The sequence below is a fragment of the Xenopus laevis genome, chromosome 1S (assembly GCF_017654675.1).
Source record: "Xenopus laevis strain J_2021 chromosome 1S, Xenopus_laevis_v10.1, whole genome shotgun sequence".
NCBI classification, from domain to species: domain Eukaryota; kingdom Metazoa; phylum Chordata; class Amphibia; order Anura; family Pipidae; genus Xenopus; species Xenopus laevis.
Window position 1 is genome coordinate 135,077,867 of NC_054372.1, and position 16,946 is coordinate 135,094,812.

General features: G+C 39.7%; 1 pseudogene; it reads left to right on the forward strand.

The window, feature by feature from the left end:
• LOC108705052 overlaps window positions 1–16,946 on the forward strand; it is a 49,486-nt pseudogene that overhangs the window by 15,966 nt on the left and 16,574 nt on the right.

Genomic DNA, 16,946 nt, shown 5'->3' on the forward strand with positions numbered 1-16,946 from the left:
GTTGGGAGTTTCCTTAAATGAGAAGGATCTAGGGGTCTTTGTAGATAACACGTTGTCTAATTGTGGGCAGTGTCATTCTGTGGCTACTAAAGCAAATAAAGTTCTGTCTTGCATAAAAAAGGGCATTAACTCAAGGGATGAAAACATAATTATGCCACTTTATAGGTCCCTGGTAAGGCCTCATCTGGAGTATGCAGTGCAGTTTTGGACTCCAGTCCTTAAGAGGGATATAAATGAGCTGGAGAGAGTGCAGAGACGTGCAACTAAATTAGTTATGGGATGGAAGACTTAAATTATGAGGGTAGACTGTCAAGGTTGGGGTTGTTGTCTCTGGAAAAAAGACACTTGCGAGGGGACATGATTACACTTTACAAGTACATTAGAGGACATTATAGACAAATGGCAGGGGGACCTTTTTACCCATAAAGTGGATCACCGTACCAGAGGCCACCCCTTTAGACTAGAAGAAAAGAACTTTCATTTGAAGCAACGTAGGGGGTTCTTCGCAGTCAGGACAGTGAGGTTGTGGAATGCACTGCCGGGAGATGTTGTGATGGCTGATTCAGTTAATGCCTTTAAGAATGGCTTGGATGATTTTTTGGACAGACAGAATATCAAAGGCTATTGTGATACTAAGCTCTATAGTTAGTATAGGTATGGGTATATAGAATTTAATTAAAAGTAGGGAGGGGTGTGTGTATGGATGCTGGGTTTTCATTTGGAGGGGTTGAACTTGATGGACTTTGTCTTTTTTTCAACCCAATTTAACTATGTAACTATGTAACTCTCTGTATAAGTATCTAATAAGTATCCAATAAGTATCCAATGTTTACTAACTGTCCCCCACTAGACTAACTCTCTTTTTCTGACTGAATGGATTAAAAGGTACATACATCGGCAACATTCACGTTTGAAAGAATAAAAGGGAAACAAAAGGCAAAAAGCTTTTATTTCCCAAAATAACAGTGTAGAAACTGTACAGGTCAGAAAGTGTCAGAAAAGACTCACTTTCTATCTTGAAGCTCAATGACCTGAGAGAGAAGGGCCAAGAAGCGTTAGTGTGTTTCATGCATCGGTGCTTATGGACGTACACTTAGGTAGTGCAGGTTTTTTTTAGGACACACTAAAACATACTTTAGTGAAATACATTTTAGAATTTTACTTAAAGGAAACCTAACACCAAACAAAATTGAGGAAGAATACTGTTACATACTAAAATTAATAAATTTCAACATTAGTGAGATACATCAGGGCTCAGGTAAACAATGCTGGTGTTTTTGTTTACAGCAAAATTTTTATAGGAATGTGTCAGTATCGCTTTAAGGTATTATGAAACATGACTAATATACTTCAATTACAGTAAACTAAGTTGTTGTGAATTACAGATTGCCTGCTTGAGTATAGGAGGCAATAGTTTTCATGTAAAATATTTAGCTGATATATATATATATATATAAAATCATGCATGTAGCTGGAGCACTCAAATCATTTAGGTAATTGCCCAGGTGCAGGTTATCTTGAAAAATTCATAGAGCAACAAACACCACCTGAAGAAGGCTCGAGTACAGGAGCCGAAACGTTGCAATAAATTGGTTATTACTTTTTGCACTTAACAAGTCCTTTGTGTGCGGTTTTTGTTGCTCTATATATATATATATATATATATATATATATATATATATATATATATATATATATATATATATATATATATCGCCTTGTCCTTGGCAATGACAGGGTCTCAGGTTTTCTTTGGCCAAGGCAAAGGATGTACAATTAGTTAGTTTGGGTACAATTAAATTATAAAGTTACAACACTTTGTACAGAGATGTTAATATGTTTATAAAAGACAGAAAAAATGCTAAACATGAATAAATGACTAAAGTATCTATTAAATATCAGCACTCAATATAGGCTTTTCATGCAAATGCCTGGAGGGCAGCTCCATTTATGGGCCAAGGAAGTGGAGCCGCTGAATAGGAGAGGAAGCCGAATGGTCCCGCCGGTGTCCCGCTGGCCCAGTCTGACCCTGAATATATGATGCTTTGATTTTTTTGGCCAGAGCTGCTTTTTACTCCCAGTCCGGCTCAGATTCACTGAGGTCCTCAAGAACTACCATCAAGCTATTTTTATATTTTAACTCAAGTTTAACTAGGCTTTTTGGTAGATCCTACAGAAAAGACAAGCCCTAAGAGAGATACTAGATAAAATATGAGGTTGAAGAAAAAGAGAAAAGGGGAAACCACAATGTGGTGTTTATACAAATGGACTGTAGATGTCACTGTGCCCAGACTTATACTGTACATACTTCCTGACAGCTTAAAAGTGAAAGTTACTGTTGTGTAATGGCTGCATGAATCTGCTAATAAAGCACTGTTATACTCTACTCATCCTCGGCTACCCAAAACATAACAAATGGCGATAAGGATGGCTCTTCTACCTCTGCAGCAGCCTGTAGCTTTTCTTCCAAAGCCTGGTGAGCCTACCATACCTTCTACTGCTTGGATCCGTATGTTTAAAAATTACATAATTGCTGCTGACCAAGGGGAGATTTCTGCTGCTAGAAAGCGTGCTTTACTTATTCACTGCCTGGGAGCAGAGGGACAGCGTATATTCTATACATTACTGTTACCTTATGAAACTGCTCTTACTGCAATAAAGAAGTTTTTTGTGCCAAGAGTAAATGTGGTTGCTGAAAGATATATATTCCGCCAACGTGGACAAGGTAATGGCGAATCCACAGAACAGTTTGTAGCAGCTTTGAGAGAGCTGGTTGTTACCTGTGAGTTTTGGAATCTAACAGATGAAATGCTAAGAGACCAAATACTGCAAAATGTGACTTTTACATTGTGAATAAGGTTACTGCTATACTTGGAAGGGATCTCTTTATTGCATTAAACCTACAATTAGTTGATGGTCTCATTACTACAGCACCAGTGCCTGCCACACAGTCAGTGTCTAAAATTTCACCACAAAGCAACACTTCACTGGGTTGTGCAAAGAGCTTTGTACACAAAGTTAAGTTGAGAGCAGATGTAAAACCAGTACCATTCCCTGATTCAGCATGGGAAAAACTTGCTATTGATATTGTTGGTCCTTTTACAGATGCTCCTATAGATTGTAGATTTGCTATAACCTTGATAGACTATTACAGTAAATGGCCTGAAATGGCATTTGTTTCTCATATAACATCAGCTACAGTAATAACATTTCTGTCTACAGTCTTCAGCAGAGAAGTTAATCCAAAGTAGTTAATATCAGACCACAGTTTGTCTCATATGAGTTTGAATCCTTTCTGAAAGAGAGGAATATTGTGCATAGGAAATCTTCAGTGTATTACCCACAAGCAAATGGAGAAATCGAGTGATTCAACAGAAGTCTGAAAGAAGCACTACAGACAGCAAATCTTACTGGGAAATTTTGGAAAGTATTTACAACAGAGTTCCTACATAACTACAGAGCAACGTGCCATGCAACAACCCAATCATCTCCAGCTGAATTATTACACGGCAGACAGATGCACACTAAGTTACATGTTGCAGACATCAAACTTCCACAAAATACAGTGCCTATAAAATCGTCTACTCAGGCCCGAGCCTAGGGCGGCAAAAAATAGGGGCGGCATGCCGCCCAGCAGCATTGTGGGGACGTGTGCGTCCCCATTCAATGACACCAGCTGCGCCGGCGCTTTTTTGCCGGTGCGCTGGGAAGGGGTAGTGTAGGCGGGCGCTAGGACTGCCTGGTTGGACCACGCGGCCTAGGGGCGGCCGGGAAACAAATCCGGCGCTGCGTCTACTGCTGACATTGTGAAACATCAGCAAGCCAAATGCAAGGCTTATACTGACAGAAAACATGGTGCCAGAGAAGTACACTTTCAGCCTGGATCTTTAGTCAGAATTAAGAAACCAGGAATACTGAAACAAGGACAATCTAAATTTACTAGACCACTTGAAGTAACGCCAGCGAGGACCATACACATATGAACTGTCTGATGGACGCATATGAAATGCAAGTCATCTTGCTCCTGTTAGGAATGACGTTGGAGAAGCTCCATTTGATGAAGGAAATTTTCCTACCCCTGATGCCAACTGCAATGGGCCTGAAGAAAGTGAACCTATAACGCGTACGAGTCAGAAAACTACCTGCATGAACCTAGGACTATGTGATGTGAATAATGTATATTACTGCTTTAAGATGCATTGTTTTTGTTTATTATAGTTGCCCAAATGCTTTCCTACTATAGGGGGAATATGTGGTGTTTATACAAATGGACTGTAGATGTCACTGTGCCCAGACTTATACTGTGCATACTTCCTGACAGCTTAAAAGTGAAAGTTACTGTTGTGTAATGGCTGCATGAATCTGCTAATAAAGCACTGTTATACTCTACTCATCCTCACCTACCCAAAACATAACACACAATAAGGTGAGTTTAGAGAGTAATAAATAAAACTCACCCACATTCTATTAATTCTTATGGGATTTTTAGAACCGTATTTACCAAATGGTTTTAACGTTCTCCATTGTTATACACAATTCAAAAAAAAAAACAATAGAACGTAGGTGAATTTTTATTTATTGCGCTCTAAACTCACATTTTGATACATCTGCCCTAAATCTAAGGTAACAGAGATATATGAACAAAATCATTAAAAATCAGTTAATTAAGTTCACTGAAATAACAGCACCATTTACTAAGGGATAAACATAAAGTGGGTTAAACAGCAATTATAGTCTGTATTTTCTACTCACAAGGAACTGTCAAGAGGTTGTGATCACCATTTAAACTTTAGGCACTTCAGAAGGACAAGCATTGCAGAACATCTTGTAACCTTAGATGACACAGGGTCCAAGCCCTCTCCCTGATCACCTTCATGTGATGGAGTGCCCTAAAGGCTTCTTTTGTCCCTTTGTGGCAGATGGAAGAGCAGCTTTGACAGGTTGTTGAAAAAAGACCTTGGCCTGTCAGTAGACATGCCATCTCCTCTCTCTACACCTGTCCTCTTTCTTAAGACGACATGAAGGCCTCCTTTGCCCCAGGTGAGGTCACTTTGTCCCTTTAACTGTGGCATTTTGAAGTATTGTGATATATTTACATGTACTGTCAGACTTACTACAGTTTTCAATCTGTTATCTAGTAAATAGAAGTTTAACATGTATGTGGAAAATATTGATTTAAGAGACTAAGAAATTAATTGTACTTCATTGTACAGTATTAGGGGAATGTAATAAAAGTCACAAAGAGTAAAACAATTTGCACAAATAAGAATAAAAATGTGCATTTCACAATGTAATACTCTTCCTTAAACTGTTATAGCATTGTGAATTTTCATTGCCATTGCAAATTTTAATTGCGCATCGCCCACTTTGAAGAAGTGCTTGATGGTGTCATAATCTTCTGGAGCAAACATAACTTTTTCAGTAAAAATAAAATTCATAAACCTTCTTCCCCTGTCGAAAGTGGTCACTAAGCAGTTTCTGGGTTCGAAAAAGCTATGTTAAATTGTTGGAATACATGCAACAGCATTCATGCTTAAACACTGGAGTATTAAAATGGTCACAAGGTGGCGCTGTGAATATTGTTAATGTATAATTGCAATGATCTTTGCTGTTGTTTTTCTGCACTCTGTTGTTTTTCTTTTCTATCCACCATATTGGTTTTGATCTTTCACACTGTTAAATGTGCTCTGTATTATCCCTGAGTGATTCACAAGTAAATCCTTTCCCAAGTTGCTGTGCTGAGTGTTCCCTGTGTGATCATCATAAAGACCAACTCTGCCAACAAAATTCACGCAAAGGCAAATTTGTTCACACAAAGGCATAACTTTTCGCATTGCGAATTTTGTTTCCGCTACCGACTTTTATTACATCCCCCCATATATGATTTAAAAAGTGAGATATAGAAACAAACACTCCGGATAAAATAAATAAGGAATTTATTACAACATGAGATGGATCCACGTTGCCTTACGCGTTTCGGGAAGAAGTTCCCTTAATCATGAAGCCTATGATTAAGGGAACTTGTTCCCGAAACACGTAAGGCGATGTGGATCCATCTCATGTTGGTATAAATTCCATTTTATCCGGAGTGCCGCCTGTTTGTTTCTATATCTCACTAAGGCACAGCTGAGGCGCTGGTGGCTGAGCATCCGGTCCTGGAGTGGCATTAAGTGGGGGAAGAACACCTGCGAGGGGTGAGTTTAAATCTTTTTGACTATGATTTAAAAAGGCATGCAATAAAAAGTTGGGCTATTGAATGTTCAATGTCAATAAATATAAAGTTGTGAACCTGGGATGTAAAAATATCCAAGCCACCTATAAAGGGGCGATCCTGGCCCATCCGCCGCCTGTGGCAGCAGCAATTGCTGCTGCCCCTCCTCCCCTGGAAATTCGCTCTTAAAGTACCAGGAGCAGCATTTTTGCTGCCCCTGGTACCTAGTGGGGCGCTGCCGTCTGAGGCGACAGCCTCAACTCGCCTCATTGGTGAAGCACCCCTGCACCTATACCCTTAATGGGACTGCACTAGGCAAATCCATAATGGAAAAGGACCTTGGAGTCTTTGTAGATAATAAACTTGGCTATAGCAAGCAATGCCAGTCAGCAGCATCAAGGGCAAATAAGGTCTTGGGCTGTATTAAAATGCTGCTAAGGCCCCATTTTGGATATACCTTACCAAGGGTAAAAGGTTGAATTTGAATGTTTCTTTTGTCAACCTTGTTGCTAATTATTTACTTAGTATGTAATGAAAAGCAAGAGCAGGTAAATGGACATAAGCTGAACTAAAAGATTCCTTTGCCATTTCAGCGTGCATGCATTTCAACACCATAGATTATAATGTGGAAATGGTTAATTCCATTTGTTTCACATGGAAATTAACAATGCATCATCTACACAGGATCTTTGCAATTAGTTACTGGTATAAACTGCCATGTAAATGGTAAAGCACACACATTCAGTGGGCTGAAGTTGCTAATTTAAACAAAATTGACAAGGAATTCTTTTTTTACTGTCCTTGGTTCAATCACAACCAAAATTGCTGTAGGATAGGGATGTAGTGAACTGTTCGCCGGCGAACTTGTTCGCGCGAACTTCGACCATTCGCGTCCGCCGAATGTTCGCGAACGTCGCGCGACGTTCGCATTTTGAGTTCGCGTTCGATTCGAATACAAATCGTTCGACCATTCGACCATTCGAATTCCTTCGACCGCTAAAAATCGAACGATTTCCATTCGTTCGAACGATTGTAAGCATTCGATCGAATGAAAAGCATTCGATCGAATGAAAAGCATTCGATCGAATGAAAAGCATTCGATCGAATGAAAAGCATTCGATCGAATGAAAAGCATTCGATCGAATGAAAAGCATTCGATCGAATGAAAAGCATTCGATCGAATGAAAAGCATTCGATCGAATGCTTCGATCGTTCGATTCGAATGAAAATCGTTCGATCGAACGATTAAAATCCTTCGATCGTTCGAAACGAACGATTTTAGCGGGTGTTCGAAGTTCGCAAACTGTTCGCGAACGTTCGCATTTTTTGCCGGTGTTCGCGAACGGCGTTCGCGAACACCAGATCGGCAGTTCGCTACATCCCTACTGTAGGAAGCTTCAGCATATTTATACACAGGAAGCATCAGAAGAATCTTGTTCCCAGTAGTGACCTCAATAGATTGCAAATGATACTGAGCAATAGATGACACATATGTTTTCGTAAATAAATCTTTAAAACTCTACAGAAAAAATAGTTTCAGCTTCTTTTGCAGCACGAGAAAAATGAAGTGACAAACAGCAATGATAAAAATGCTAATCATTTGGTATGAGATAATTCCCATGGGTGGGTGCATAGCAACAAATGGATCAGATTTGTTTGAAACTGACTACTATAATCCACTGTAGCTGGAACATTTCAGCGATCATTCTGCAAAACCCAATTTAGTAACGCTGTACATGTGTCTTTTTAGCTATGTTTTTTGTTGCTCCTCCCCAAATGTATCCCAAAAATGTACTGAAAAATACAGAGTCCTCTGCACTCAACCCATTATCAATATATTTAAGACAGAGTCATTTTGTGCATACGGCTACTAAAAAATGCCTTACCCTTTAAACAACACAGGGATTGTTTGTCCATATATTGCAATATATTTAAGATGGCCAACTACGTCAAAGTCATCCCATATCTGGCCAGTCCTATGCTCAATTTTCATCTGATTCATTAAGAATTCTATTGCTTCATTATACATTTTACAAAGGGACTAAGTTTTACCTGCAACTTACTTGCTGCTTTCAAAGTAAAACTCCCAAACTTGGCTGCCCTTTTATTAGACACCAGTGGGATCACCTGACTATAGCTGGGAAGGGTGGGAGCTGCAACATGGAGCTGGTCACTGCTCCTGTATAACTATAACAAACAAAGGAAAGTTGTGCTCACCACGAATTTTTAAAACCATTAGGCGGGGGTGCAATGAGGCTGTGACCACAAAATACATATAGACAAATACAAGAGTCCTCTGCACTCAACCCATTATCAATATATTTAAAACAGAGACATTTTGTGCATACTGCTACTAAAAAATGCCTTACCCTTTAAACAAAACAGGGATTGTTTGTCCATATATTGCAATATATTTAAGCTGGCCAACTACGTCAAAGTCATCCCATATCTGGCCAGTCCTACGCTCAATTTTCATCTGATTCATTAAGAATTCAATTGCTTAATTGTACATTTTACAAAGGGACTAAGTTTTACCTGCAACTTACTAGCAGCTTTCAAAGTAAAACTCCCAAACTTGGCTGCCCTTTTATTAGACACCAGTAGGATCATCTGACTATAGTTGGGAAGGGTGGGAGCTACAACATTTAAGAGATCACCAGGGTCGGACTGGGCCCAGACCAGCTCCCTGGATCATTGGGAAAAAAAATACACAATCAGCTAACCATTGTGCACCATTTCTGAAACAATAATGTTACTCTTCAATATTCACCTCTCAGCAATATGTCTCTCTTTATGCAGGAAATTTAGAATTTTGTTGACAATAATAGTAAACACACCGGCAATGATGCCCTTACTGCCACCTCATGACACCCCCAGCACTTACATTTTTGCTCCTTTAGATGCATGAGGGGCCGCGACACTAGTAAAGAAAGAAAGATTTTAACTCTTAAAGTTACTAGGAGCAGCTTTTGCCTCCCCAGGTAACCTGCGGGGCAAGAGCAACTCTGACACAAAGCTGCATGTAGACTAGAGGAACAGAGAGGGGATAATTTTCAATTAACTTCATTATTTCACAAATGCTTTAAAGGAGGATAAAAGTTACTAAAACATTGCTGATCCGAATAAAAGATCTCATTAAACTAACCAGTTTTTCTAAGTTTACCAATGTAAAGCAGTAAATCATAACCCAGCGTTAATTGCAGCAGTCAAAACACCCCCATCTTGTAAGGTAAAAATAAATTTCCTTAGGGGCATATTTATTATGCTGTGCAACAAACAGCGGGATAATACATCAGGCTTTGCCATGTAAAAAACGGCATAAAAAACTGAGTAACTTTTTTAAGCGTTCTTTCTTAGAGTGACTTCCGAAGGAAGCAATGTGAAATAACGGCATCAAATCTGGGATTCACATGGTGTAAAATGACACACACCTTGACAAATTCGCCATTTATTTTACACAACTTTTTACATAATTTCTTCTGCGAATTTAGTTTTTCACAGCATAATAAATATGCTCTTTAGAGTTCAGTTAGCTGAAGGGCATGTGCAAAAATTTCCCATCCCATAGGTTAAACTATGCCATTTTGAACCCAGAAGCAGTGCACTCCGATGCAGCCAAATTAGCTGGCGCCCCAGCAGGGGTGATCCTGGCCCCTCCACCGCCTGAGGCAGCAGGAGTTGCTGCTGCCCCCCCTCCCCTGGAAATTTGCTCTTAAAATACCAGGAGCAGCATTTTTGCTGCCCCTGGTACCTAGTGGGGCACTGCCGCCTGAGGCGACAGCCTCAACTTGCCTCATTGGTGAAGCACCCCTGCGCCCCAGAATGATCCTGAAGTCCTTTTACCATCTAGACAATGAAAATATCTATTGCAATTCCAGCTGCTCAGTCACAATATATCCAATACAACATAAATATTACAGCTTCCTATGAACAATTCACTGTGAAATACAGTAGGGGTATAGCTCTGACTTTAAAAATGACTGACTAGATCAGAGATGTCAATTAACGCTATGGCTTGGATTTTTTTAAACCTAATTCCCTTTTACTTCAAGGGTTTCTTCATGGGCATTTAAACCTACATTCCCCTGATGAGGCTTTTTTACACATTCCACCTCATAGGAACACAGAAGTTAACTGACCCGAGTCTTTGCTATGGAGACAATACCCACAGATGCGCACTTAAAGACAAGATAATATTAGAAAGGCACAATTTTATCTGTGTTCAACGGTTACATGCACTCCCAGGGGTACAAGGAAAATAGCATGGTCTATGGCCCCTTGTAAAAATTATCAATATGAAAACTAAATTTAAAAAGAAATATAATGCATCCTTTTTTATCTTGGAGAGCCAAAACCTTGACTTTCTGTAAATACATAAACACATTATTGAAAAGGATCTATTTCTTTTGATTATAAACTTATTTAACTGCTAATTTATATACTTATAAGGGACTCGTTAAAGTAACATCAAATTTGCATATACATATAAGTAAATGTTGCCCTTTTACATCTACCTTAAAATGGACCTTTCACCCAGACACAAAAAGCTGTAAAATAAGTCCTTTTCAAATTAAACATGAAATCCAATTTCTGTTTTTTATTAAAGCAGTCATAGCTGTTGTAAACTCATATAAAAATCTTAGCTGTCAATCAAATATTGTCTGCCCCTCCTCTATGCCTTAGGCATAGAGGCGGAGCAAACAATTACTTTCACTTTCCATTCAGCACTTCCTACATGTCACTGCTCTCCACACATTCCCCCATTCTCTTCACCGTTTAATTTTGTCTGGTGCACAAACAAGATTCTGAGATGATGCAAGGCTTGCCTTAATAACAGTGTCCACAAAATGGCTCCTGCCTGCTTGCTATAATTATGAATTCCCAGACTGAAGGAAACAAGATTCAAATAATTTATATTGTGTCATTAAAGTTAATTTTGCTTGACTAATGTGATAAAATAGGATTTTGAATAATTTTTTGGGTGACGGGTCCCCTTTAAGCCACAAATTTGGTGTTCTCCCAAAAAATGGTCTTATACTGGATAATCCAATGGCACATATTAGAAAATATATTTTTGATAAAATGGTTTTTGTTATCTTTTGTTATATTTTTCTTCATTTATAACATTTTTATCTATCACCAATACATTCTGTATAAAAAGGGAAAGTTGTGCTCACTTCATTTTAAATCAATAGGGTTACAATGAGGCTGTGACCACAAAATTCATACAATGACAAAATGCCCTTCTGCGCTTACCAATTATCAGTACAGGTATGGGTTCCGTTATCCGGAAACCTGTTAACCAGAGAGTTATGGAAAGACCACCCCCCACAGATTCAATTTTATCAAAATAATCTAGATTCTTAAAAATGATTTCCTTTTTCTCTGTAATAATACAATAGTACCTTGTACTTGGTCCAAACTAAGGTAGAATTTATTCTTATTGGAGCAAACCAGCCTATTGGGTTTAGTATTTACATGATTTTGAGTAGACTTAAAGGACAAGGGAAGTGTAATAATAAAGAAGTTTTCTTTAAGTGTCATACCTCCTGTGATGCCATCCTTTTTTTAAAGTCAGCTGTATATTAAGCTGTTTGTAAGATCTGCAGAGTTATATTACAAAAAAAACCGCTGACCTCCAGAATTGAAATTCACAGTATGTAACGCTCCTGCAGCAAGACCAAGACCGTGGAAACTGCGCAGTTTGTCAAACACGAAGGCAGCGCGTGCGCATTATTGTGCCAAGTTGTAACAGCTCTCAAGCTTTGTAGACATACTCGCGTCCAGTGGGAAGAGTTTTGGCAGCATGCGCATTGAGGTTGCCGGTGCCAAAAACAAAAAGTGGCACTCTGTTAGATAAAGGGGTAATGAGAAAAAAAAAAAAAAAAAATATATATATATATATATATATATATATATATATATATATATATATATATATGAGTTTTAACCTTGGAAAGCAAGTTGTAGGTACAACTTAGTCCTTGCGAAAAATGTAGAATGGCAATCAGACCAGTCCCTGGATCTACTTGTACTATGAGCGATCTTTCATAAACCTGTATTCACACCCTTGCTAAAAAAGCCATCCAACCCCTTCTTAAAACTTTCTAATGTGTCTGTCAGTACAACTAATTCAGGGAGCGAATTCCACATTTTCACAGCTCTCATTGTAAAAAAACCCCTTCCAATATTTAGATGGAACCTCCTTTCTTCTAATAGAAATAGGTGACATTATGTCAGGTGTAAAGTCCAACTTCTAAATAAAGCATTAGAGAGATTATTATATGATCCCCTTATATATTTATACATAGTTATCATATCACCCCTTAAGCACCTCTTCTCCAGCGTGAACAAACCCAATTTGGCCAGTCTTTTCTCATAGCTGAGGTTTTTATACCTTTTACCAGCTTAGTTGCCCTTCTCTTGGCCCTCTCTAGTTCAATTATGTCCTGTTTGAGCACTGGAGACCAAAGCTTTACAGCATATTCTAGATAGGGCCTTACCAGCGCTCTGTACAGCGTAAGAATAACCACCTCCTCCTGCGAATCTAGGCAGGATACAGCTGAAGACTTTATATGCTCTTAAAGCTGCTGACTGGCATTGCTTGCTACAGCGAAGTTTATCATCTACAAGGACTCCAAGGTCCTTTTCCATAATGGATTTGCCTAGTGCACTCCCATTAAGGGTATAAGTGGCTTGCATATTATTACATCCCAGGGGCATGACTTTACATTTATCAACATTGAATCTCATTTGCCACTTAGATGTCCAGATTGCCAGTTTGTCAAGATCATGTTGCAATGATGCCACATCCTGGATGGAATTAATTGGGCTGGATAGTTTTGTGTCATCTGCGAACTCTGATACATTACTTACAATACCCTCCCATAAGTCATTAATAAACAAGTTAAATAAAAGTGGACTCAATAGACCCCTGAGGGACCGCACTAAAAACTTTACTCCAAGTAGAGAATCAATGTACCATTACCAACCACACTCGACTGTACCCTTCTGTAGCCAGTTCCCTAACCCCACTGGAGTCAAACTATCAGACTGTTTCTGAAAAGCAGTCAAGCCATCAAACCATTTATTTCAATGCACACAGTCAAGCTATCAGACTATGCTTTTTCCACGTATTCCACCACTAGTGCCATGAAGCTGACCCCAACCTGAGTAAGTCCACTTAGTTTGGTGAAATTTCACTGTGGAGATTTACCACAAAGCTCCGCCAAATTTAGCTTGACTCCAGACTTACTCCCCGATAATAACAACATTATTTAGTCTAGTACTAAGCATTATATTCTTTATAAATATATTTCAGACAGCGCTTGCGAGCTGGATTATCTATCAGGCCCGGACTGGCAATGTACGTGTTCGGGCAATTGCCCGATGGGCCGTTCATCTCATAGTTAAAATGGGCTGGCTCGCTTGCAATATTGGCTCCGCCTCCGCTCCAATCGCTTCAGATTTCAGCTCCTGCTTGCTTCTTCCGTCTCCAGGCTACGTTGGGGAGAGCAAGCAGGGGGCAGGAAGTCCGTCATTTCATTTGATTTAGTAGGAAGTGCTGGAAGCACAGAGAGCCTCGCAGTGGGGATTTTTTTCTCTTCGTTCTCTCAACCCCCCTCATTGTATAATCATTCTCCTTCCCGGCCAGGACTGGCTTAATCACGCAGCCTGACATGACATATGGAGCTGCTTCTACATTAGGGGAGGGGCGTCCTTGATACATTACACTGCAGGTGCAAGTGCATGGAGTAAGTTTTTCTCTAAGAGAGGTCTGTGTGTGTCTCTCTGTGAATGTCTATGTGTGTGTCTGTCTGAGTGTCTGTCTGTGAGTGTGTCTGTCTGCCTGTGTGTGTCTGTCTGTGTGTGTATCTGTCTGTGTGTGTATCTGTGTCTCTGTGTGTGTGTCTGTGTGTGTGTCTGTCTGTCTGTGTGTGTCTCTGTCTGTCTGTCTGTGTCTGTCTCTGTGTGTCTGTGTGTGTGTGTGTGTCTGTCTGTGTGTGTGTGTGTGTGTGTCTGTCTGTGTGTGTCTCTGTCTGTCTGTGTGTGTGTCTGTGTGTGTGTCTGTCTCTCTGTGTGTGTCTGTCTGTCTGTCTGTGTGTGTCTCTGTGTGTCTGTGTGTGTGTGTATGTGTCCCCATACAAACTTTTTGTGCCTGAGATAACTGGTAGGCATGCTGACTGGCACAGTCCCTGGGCTGGACTTTGTGTTTTAGACATTTTTTGTGGAGCTATCACATGATTTTGCTGGAGTTCTTATTATTATCATTGTTGTTATTTTTTTTTTTTTTTTGGGCTGTTCGGGTCCCATGAAGAGAAGGCATCTGTCTTCTTGCTTGATCAGGTAGATTTTATGTGCCTGCTGCCTTACAGCCCATTGTGATCATGCCTCGGCTCCCCAACCCAGAAGTGCAGCAGATCGTAAAATCTACAATCTGTGGCACTTGAGTCCCTTTATCTGCAGATCGTAGATGCTACGATCTGTGATACTTAAAGGGTTAACCCAATATATAGGCGCAGCTATCATCGCGTTTCCATGTGGGCTGCTTTGATTTTTTTGCCCGGGCTGCTTTTTACTCCCAGTCCGGCCCTGTTATCTATGAGTACTTCTAGGCTGTTCGACTTGTTTCTAAATCATCATAACGCTATTACACACACACCTGGTGCACCTGAGCCTCTTCCTTGATTTGGTGAGTTTTCTAACTTGACTGGACCACTACCCATGTTTTTGTTATTATTCCCTTGTCACCCTTTCCTTGTGTCCCATTCATCTTGCTCATGAAAAGCTTCAGCCAGAGCCCTGTACTTAACACCTACTCTGAGTGGGTTTTGTTTCCTTTGGAAGGCTGAAGTTGGACATGCACAGGCTGTCTTAAAACGTTTGTCAAATGTTGTGGATTCTTCACTGTTGTGAAAAAAGCCTGCTTAGCCCCTGCAGTTCCTACTATGCATTAGGGATGTAGCGAACCGCCGATAATGTGTTCGCGAACGCCGTTCGCGAACACCGGCAAAAAATTCGAACAGTTCGCGAACAGTTCGCGAACTTCGAACATCCGAAAATCGTTCGATTCGAACGATCGAAGGATTTTAATCGTTCGATCGAACAATTTTCGTTCGAATCGAACGATCGAAGCCATTCGATCGAATGATTTCATTCAATCCAATGGCTTCGATCGTTCGATTCGAACGAAAATCCTTCGATTTTAGCGATCGAATGGTCGAATGGTCGAACGATTTTGACGCGAACGCCTATTGGCGAACGTCGCGCGACGTTCGCAAACTTGCGGCGGACGGGAACAGCCGATGTTCGCGCGAACAAGTTCGCCGGCGAACAGTCCGCGACATCCCTACTATGCATTATGCTCTGGTAAAACTCATTGATCATAGATGTACTTAAAATATGTAACACCACACTTATGTTTAGTTGCTCTATGCTCATCACTTTTATATTCATTTCCTTGTATTTTAATGTCTTCTCTCCAGCTTTCATTTACTATCCTTTGGTTCCACATTCCAAGTATTATTTTCTTATTCTTTCACACTCCTCTCACTTCTGCTCAGGGCTACTGTCAGTAATGAGGCCTCATAATACTTAGTTAGTTTGGCTTTTTCTTCTGGTGTGGACTGTACTGCAATTCCTAAGCATGCCTAAGTACTTGCATGCCACAGGATTTTTCTTCACAGTTGAACTCCCTTTACAACCATGCAGTAAATGTATTGATTATAGAGAAGTTTATGTTTACCCCTGCCAATCCAATTCCCACATGGCTGTACCAGGACATTTAAAGGAACAGAAACATCAAAAAAATGAAAGTGTTAAAGTAAAACCAGTTTTTTTTTTTACCAGAAACTCTACTATTGTTTATATAAATAAGCTGCTGTGTAGCAACGGGGGAAGCTATTCAAAGGAGAAAAGGCTCAGGTTACACATCAGATAGCAGATAAGCTCTGTAGAACATAATGGTGTTATCTGTTATCCACTATTTAACCTGTGCCATATAGTCTTTTCAATTAATGCCATTACTACACAGCAACTTGTTTATATGAACTATATATGTGTTTCTGAAGCAAACAGATCTGTTTTACCAGTGCAGGGCAACACTACATGATATTTTCCTCTTAAGAACCAACTCTACCAGAGGAGCTATATCACAAAACTATAAATTCATACAGAACAATATTGACTATGACAGTTTAACCACAGGACCCAAACAATGGACAATAGATATACCAGAATTAGCAATGGAGGATATGTTCAAAAAGTACAAACAATTATGGCATACTTTACCTTCAAGTATATATAGGGAAATGTTCCTTAACCTGTTGTATAGAACCTATCTGACCCCAGAAATACTTTTTAAAATGAATAGGTGGGAGAGCAGTGATTGCCCAAAATGTGGACAAACCAAAGCTAATCTCATACACTGTCTATGGGCCTGTCCATTTATACAAAGGTTCTGGAATCAGGTACAAGATTATGCAACAAGACACTTGGTAACTATATCCCACTGTCAGTAGCCTGGGCACTTTGGGTCACAACTCCAAACATCCATACCAAAATTACACGGGGTGCAAAAAGGCTCCTATTGATTATAACAGCAGTGGCAAAAAAACTAATATTACAAGTTTGGATATCTACTACCCCTCCCACTATCAAACTTTTCCTGGAGAAGTTAGTCAGAGTTTTTTATATGGATTGGGTAGAAGCATCTATAAATAAAAACACAATAGTT